An 8,101-nucleotide genomic window follows, 5' to 3' on the forward strand; every position below is an offset into this window, starting at 1 on the left:
AGCAAACATGGAGTCAACCTAAATGCCCATCACCAGTGGACTGGATAAAGAAAACGTGGTGCACACACACCATAGAATATGACGCTAAAGAAAACGTGGTGCACACACACCATGGAATACGACGCTAAAGAAAACGTGGTGCACACACACCATGGCATATGATGCTAAAGAAAATGTGCACACACACCATGGAATACGACGCTAAAGAAAATTTCACACACACCATGGAATATGACGCTAAAGAAAATGTGCACACACACCATGGAATACGACACTAAAGAAAATGTGCACACACACCATGGAATACGACACTAAAGAAAATGTGGTGCACACACACCACGGAATACGACGCTAAAGAAAACGTGGTGCACACACACCACGGAATACGACACTAAAGAAAATGTGGTGCACACACACCATGGAATACGACACTAAAGAAAATGTGGTACACACACACCATGGAATACGACACTAAAGAAAATGTGGTACACACACACCATGGAATACGACGCTGAAGAAAACATGGTGCACACACACCACGGAATTCCACGCAGCCATAGCGAAGTACAAGGGCATGTCTTCTACAGCAGCAGGTTGGAGCTGGAGGCCACTATCCTTAGCAAACTAACACAGGAACAGAAAACCAAATACCATAGGTTCTCACTTATAAGTGGGAGCTAAATAATGAGAACACATGGACACATAGAGGTGAACAACACACACTGAGGCCTACTAGAAGGGGATCATGAGAGGAGGGTGAGAATCAAAAAACTACGTATCAGGTGCTATGCCCATTACCAGGGTGACTAAGTAATCAGTACATCAAACCCATGTGACATACAATTAACCTGTATGAATCTGCACTTGAATCCCTGAACCTAAAATAAAAGTTAAAAAACAAGCAACAAAGAGGCTACAGTATAAAAGGCTATTTGTGAGTTCCACTTGTGAATAAGCTACTACAACTGATAATACATCGTCTATGCAAAGTTGTTTCACAAGAAAACTGAGTGTCAGTTGATCTTTGCTCCTGACTCTTCTTGCTTATTTTTAATTATTTTAGAAATTCTATACAAATTTTTTTTTAATTTTGTTTTTATGAAATAGAGTCTCTCTCTGTCACACAGGCTGGAATGCAGTGGTGCAATCATGGCTCACAGAAGCTTTGACCTCTCAGACTCAAGCAATCCTCCTGCTTCAGACTCTCAAGTAGCTGGAACTACAGGTGCTCACCACCATGCCTGGCTAATTATTTTTAAAATTTTGTGTAGAGACAGGGTCTCACTATGTTGCCCAGCCTGGTCTACAACTGCTGGACTCAAGCAGTCCTCCTGCCTTGGCCTCCCAAAGTGCCACCATGTGAACCACCATGCCTGGCTTAAATTTTTTTATTGGTGATCAATGATTGTATGTATTTCTGGAGTACATGTGATGTGCAAAGATGCTTGTAATCTGAGTCTACAATTTTCCTCATAAGCAGGTTTACATGAACCTTCACAAGTACTTCTGTACACACACACAGAAACATGACAATGTGATGGTCAAGATGAGAATGACCACGTATTCTGCTTTTGACATCTTTTGATTTGGGGCAGAATCAATATGCCTTTCCTCTGATTGTAGCTTTGCTGATGCTGAGGTAAATCACATGTTGAAAGCATGTAAGCACAGAAAGTTCTGTCGATGAACGGTCAATCACCTTTGCACGTCTGCTCTCTCTCTTTGAGGGAAATGCTTTAGGGCAGGTGAATATTCCTGAGTATTCCTTGGAGATGCCCGTGTTCCAGAATTACAACCAAGACCTTTGCTTTCATGCCACGTCGGGAATATATGTCCTCTGCTCTTTTCCTCTGAGCCTCAGGGGTGCAGATGTTGGGCTGCGACATGTCTCAAGGAGACAGTTTTCCCCTTCAAGATCCCACGGATTGTTTCCGCATTCCCTGTGAGTGTGCTGACCCTATGCAACTGCAAAGCCATGAGGCCAAGCATGTGGCCTCTGCTCCCCTTGGAGCCGTCTTGGGGGTCTGGTAAATACTGCTCATCTCCACCCTTAGAATCACCCTGGGGCAGGTTGCACCAGACCTGCCTCCCAATGCTGGTGAGAGGGGACACCAGGGGTAGAAGTCCCCATAGACAGCCCGGTCAGTGCAGCCATCTCTTCCTCCTGCACCATCACTTCTCCTGAGGGAAGCATCTTCACCTGCTCATTACCTGCAGGCTGAGATCCCAGGCTCTATACACGGCTGATGGACTGAGTTACGGGCAAGCGTGAGTAGGGCCCAAGCTCCCGGCACACGTGACTCTGTGTTGGTTCCCATTCCTCTGGGAAGCATTTTTCCAACTCCCCATAGCTGGACCCTGCCTTGTGTCTTCAATGCAACTCTCCCCTGGGTGGGTGCTTTCCTGCCCCCACTCTCCATCGCCCTCTCCAAGGGGGGCTCTATGCACAGCTCCCACCCCCCCCCACCCCCAAACCCCTCTGCCCACCCTCTAGCTCCCACTAGCCATTTTATTATTCATCTAATAGCTACTTCAAAACACCTCAAATTAGCTATTTTGTTTCTTCTATTCATTAATTTAATTCTTACAATAGCCGCATGAGGAATATGTTATTTCTGCCGCATCACAGATGAGGAAATTGAAGCTCAGGGGAAGCTAGTCACTTTCCCAGGGACACGCAGGCAGTCAATGGCTGAGCCAGACTGAGGGACATGGCCCCCTGTGCTCACCAGCCTCAACCCGATACACGCTCCCAAAAAGCTTCACATTTCCTCAAAGGTGAGGTCAATAACATACTTCTCTGCAAATAAAAAATAATAATTAAATTTCACTGACTGCATATTATGTGTCAGGGAATCTGCAAAGAGCTTCACCCATGTCCTGTCATTCTGGCATCAAAACACTCAATCAGGTGCTGAAATGGGCATACTCACTCCACACATGGGAACCCGGAGGCACGTGAAAGCCAGGCAGCGGACATGCTGGAATTTACACATCCCTACCTTGGGCAGGAGTCCTACCCTCGTGCCATCAGCCTCCCCAGGTACACAGAGGTTGTGTAATCATTACCTATCCAGGCGACAATTGAACCGAGCTAAGCTTTGGGTGGTATAAGATGCACTAACGTTTAGACATGCCAGGATTCCAGGTGGGGCAAGCACGTTCTCCTCCAGTGAAGCCACGAAGCCCCACTCCGCTCCTGAGAGGCCAGGAAGGAGACGGGCAGATGGTGAAGCCATCAAACAGCCCTCTGGACACAGCCCAGGAGCCCCGGCCAACAACACCGTCCATCCCAAAGGCCGGCTTGGAAGTTCCCACCCTCGTGCCTCATCAAAAGAAAGCATGATCACTCTGGCAGGAAAGAGCAGCTTCCCAAAATCCAAACTGGCAAGACGGTGGAATTCCTCATAAGAAAACTCCAGATGCCCCTGAGCTTGCTCTCCGACAGAATGTCCTCAGCACCATCTGGTCTGCGCTGTTGGATGAGACACACAGCACAGCACCCACGGCAAGGTCCAGAATCCCTGTGAGCTGTGAGGTCCAGAATCCCTGTGGGCTGTGAGGTCCAGAATCCCTGTGGGCTGTGAGGTCCAGAATCCCTGTGCTGTCACAACCGGGCACGGGCTGAGGGACCTCAAACAGGGCCTCCACGATTCTGAGCCCCAACTTCCTCATGTGAGACCCAGAAATAGGTAGTGAACACAGGAATGATTTAAAAATGTAATGGGCATGTAGCATCTATCCCAGGGCTGGACACACAGGCTTCAGTCACTGAATATACGTACACACACATATACACACGAAGCGCTATGGTATGTCAAGAAACATTCTGTCCAATACAACAGTTTTTAGAAATTTTACGATCATGACCCCTTCAAGAAACAATGAAAGCAATGGAATAACCAGCCAGAAAAACCAAAGGCACTGTATATATAATAATCCAGTAAGGAGCATTCGGGGAGCCTGGCAGCGGGTGGAGAATCCCCGTAAGAATGTGACGAGTTGATACCTTTAGTCCCACGGCGCAGACCCCCGATGGGAACCGCAGAGGGCCTAGCAGAGCGGGCCCTGCGAAAATTTAGGGGAGGCCACAGGAGGCCCAACATCACTCAGAATGAAGATCCTCAGCCTACAGTTTTCTCCTTAGCTACTTTTCTAGCGCTTCCTTCGCAAACAGAGGCAGCAGACTCAGGCAGCCACCTGCACTCTTCCGCCTCCAGCGCAGGCCTCCCGCCACTGCTTCTCCTCTGCCTCTTGAAACTTGTCTGTGCACAAAAGCAGAGTGGAGGGAAAAGAACACATATGTGTGGGAAACTGTGCTATGCACACGCGTGCATTAAATACACAGCCTCATTTGACCTCGTGGAAACTCAGGGAGGCAGACAGTGTGTTCCCATCTTAGAGATGGGAGCGGTGAGGCTCAGTGAACATAAGTTACAGTGTGGCTGGCGTGGTGAAGCTGACATCACACATGGATGCCCCACTCCAGAGTGTATTCTTCCCTCCACGTCCGCGTCACCACTGGAGAGCAGCAGGCGTGAGAGCAGGTGGACCTGGGGGAGCAGGGAGACTCAGGACTCCTCACGGCTGGGTCTGCCGTGGTCCACATGCTTACCTTGGTTTCTCAGCTGTGTTGAGGGATAGTTGGTGTTGAGGCTGATCTCACACTGCTATAAAGAAATGCTTGAGACTGGGTAGTTTATAAAGAAGAGGTTGCATTGGCTGACGGTTCTGCAGGCTCTGCAGGAAGCATGATCCTGCTCAGCTTCCCGGGAGGCCTCAGGAAACTTACAATTACGACAGAAGGCGAAGGGGAAGCCAGCACGTGGTACATGGCTGGAGGAGGAGGAAGGAGGGAAAGGGAGGTGTCACACACTTTTAAACAACCAGATCTCACGAGAACTCACTATCACAAAAACAGCACCCAGGGGCTGGCACTAACCCATTCATGAGGGCTCCACCCCCATGACCCATTCACCTCTCACCAGGCCCCACCTCCAACACTGAGGATTACAATTCAACATGAGATTTGGGCGGGGACACAGATCCAAACCATATCCATTGGTAAATGAAAATTGTTTGCATTCAAGGTGTACAATGTGATGGTTCGAGATACGTATACACTGTGAGATGTGGACCCCAGTCCAGCTGCTTAATGTGTTCATCACCTTACATAGTTACTGTGTGCGTGTGCATGCATGTGGTGAGAATACAAGATCTACTCTCAGCAAATTGTAAGTATTCAATACATTATACATTAGTATGAGATGTAGTCACTGTTCTGTACACTAGATTCTCAGAAATTGTTAATTTTATATGTATAAGATGATACATGTTTAGGCTTAAAGGCTTAGGCCTTTGCTCAAAGAAAAAAAATGTCTTAAGGTCAGTTTATTAGTCTGACAATTTCATTTACTGAGTGTTTACTATAGTTACGATTTCTTATAGTTACGATTTTTTCCCATTTTTTTCTTTTTTTTTTTTCTTTTTTTTTTTTTTTTTTTTTTTGAGATGGAGTCTCACTCCGTCGCCCAGTCTGGAATGCAGTGGCGCGATCTTGGCTCACTGCAACCTCCACCTCCCAAGTTCAAGCAATTATCCTGCCTCAGCCTCCTGAGTAGCTGGGATTACAGGCATCTGCCACCAGACCTGACTAATTTTTTTGTATTTTTAGTAGACATGGTGTTTCACCATGTTGGACAGGCTGGTCTCAAACTCCTGACCTCAGGTGATCCACCCAACATGGCTCCCCAAAGTGCTGGAATTACAGGCATGAGCCACCACACCAGCCTCTTTTTTTCTTATTAAGGTGAAATTCACATAATATGAAATTAACAATTTTAAAGTATGCAATTCAATGGCACTTAGTACATTCACAATGTTGTTAAACTATCACCAAGCATATTCATTACCCCAGAAGAAAATCTTGCACCCAATTAGCAGTCACCCTCATTTTCCCCTGCCCCCAGCCCCAGCTAATGCCAATCAGCATTCTGTCTCTATGGATTTACATTTTCTGTATATTTCATATAAACAGAATCGTATCTATTGTCACCTTTGTGTTTGGCTTCTTTCACTTTGCACAATGTTTTAGGGGATTATCCATGTTGTAGCTGTATCAGTATTGAATTACTTTTTACAGATGAGCAAAATGTTGCTGTATGTACATGTCACATTGTGCTTAGCCGTTTATCCATGGATGAACATTTGGGTTGTTTACGTGTTTGGGCTACTGTGAATAATGCTGCTATGGACATGCAGGTATGAAACTATGTTTGTAGATCTGTTTTCAATTATTTTGGCTGTATATCCCTAAGAGTGAAACTTTGGGATCATGTGGTAATTCCACACTTAACTTTTTGAGGAAATGTGAAGCTGTTTTCCAGGGCAGCTTGCACCATTTTACATTCCCACCAACAGTGATATATGGGGGTTCCAATTTCTCACTGATGCTTCCCTTTTTAATTATTATTATCACCATCCCAGTGAGTGGCAGGTGGCACCCCAATGTGGTTACCATTTTCATTTTCCTAATGATTGATGAGGTCGAGGGTTTTTTCATGTTATTTTTGGCCATTTGTATAACTTCTTTGGGGAAATGTCTATTCAAATCCACTGACTATTTTTGAGTTGAGTTCTTTGTCTTTTAATTGTTGAGACACTAGACACTTATAAAATGTATAATTTGCAAATATTCATCCCATTGAGTCATACATCTTTTTACTTTCATAAGTAAATAGCTTACTTATGAGATTACACGAAAGGTTTTAATTTTATTTTAACAGAGACCAATTTATCTAGTTTTGTTTGTTGTTGCTCATGCTTTCAGTGGCGTATCTAAGAATACATTGCTAAATCTAAGGTCTTGAAAATTTACCCCTGTTTTATCTAAGAGTTTTATAGTATTAGCCCTTACAGTAGGTCACCAATTTTTGTGTATATAATGTGAGGTAGGAACCATTTCTTTCTTTTGTATGTAGAGATCCAGTTGTCCCAGGGCCACCTGTGGAAGAGCCTGCTCTTTCCTCATTCAATGGTCTTAAGACTCTGTTGAAATCAATTCACTATACATATATGTGTTTCTTTCTGGACTCTCAGTTATGCTCCACTGGTCTATATGTTTATCTGTATGTCCATGCTACACTATTTGATTACTGTAGCTTTGTAGTAAGTTTTGAAATCAAGAAATGTAAATCATCCAACTTTGTTCTTCTTTTTCAATCTTGTTTTGAATTTTTAGAAGACATCGTAATTACATATGAATCTGAGTATTATTTTTTTTAATACTGCCGAAAACCACCCAAACATCAGAATTTGATAGCAATTGTACTGAATCTGTGGATTACAGTGAGGCAGTATTACCATCTTTACAATATTAAGTAGGTGATGTCACCAATAAGGCAAAATAGAAGGTAACTAGCTCATATCCTCCCACAACAATAAGAATTCTGCATGCATCCACAGTCAAGTCTCTGCTGGAACCTCAGGACTCAGGTAGGAGTTTGGAGCCCAACACTGTGGAGGGTCATTTTAAGAGTTCAGACCTGCACTCGCGTTGCTGGTCTGCTGAGCTTGCTCCCAGGCTCAAACCCAGAAATGACTCAGTCTTCCAAGGGGTTTGGCTACAGCCCCATTTTGGCCTTGAGGCTGCAATCCAAACCACCTGCCAAGGGATCTGGAAGGAATCACACACACTAGGGCCTTGGCAGAAGGGCTCATCTGCCTGCTAACATCAGTCTCAGTGGTGAACCTGACAGTTTCCCTATGGTTCAATCCCAGTGTCCCCAAGCTGAGATGCCAGCTCAGAGCTGCTTGCACAAGGACCCAGAGAGAGATTCACCCATCTATAGCCCAGGTGTCTGAGACTGCCTGATAGGATGGCCAACCTCTCTCCCACAGCAGATCCTTAGGTGACCCAGTCTCAGCTCTGGCCCCTTCTACTACAATCAAAGAACAATCCCATCTATACTGAGATCTGCAGGGAGATTTGCACCCTTCTGGGGCAATGAGACCAGACTCTCCAGCCTGCATTCCACAGCAGATCCTCAGGGTGCCCAGGCTCAGCTCTGGCCCCTCCTGCTATAGTTGGTGAACTATCTCA

The sequence above is a fragment of the Hylobates moloch genome, unplaced genomic scaffold (assembly GCF_009828535.3).
Source record: "Hylobates moloch isolate HMO894 unplaced genomic scaffold, HMol_V3 SCAFFOLD_2, whole genome shotgun sequence".
Lineage (NCBI taxonomy): Eukaryota > Metazoa > Chordata > Mammalia > Primates > Hylobatidae > Hylobates > Hylobates moloch.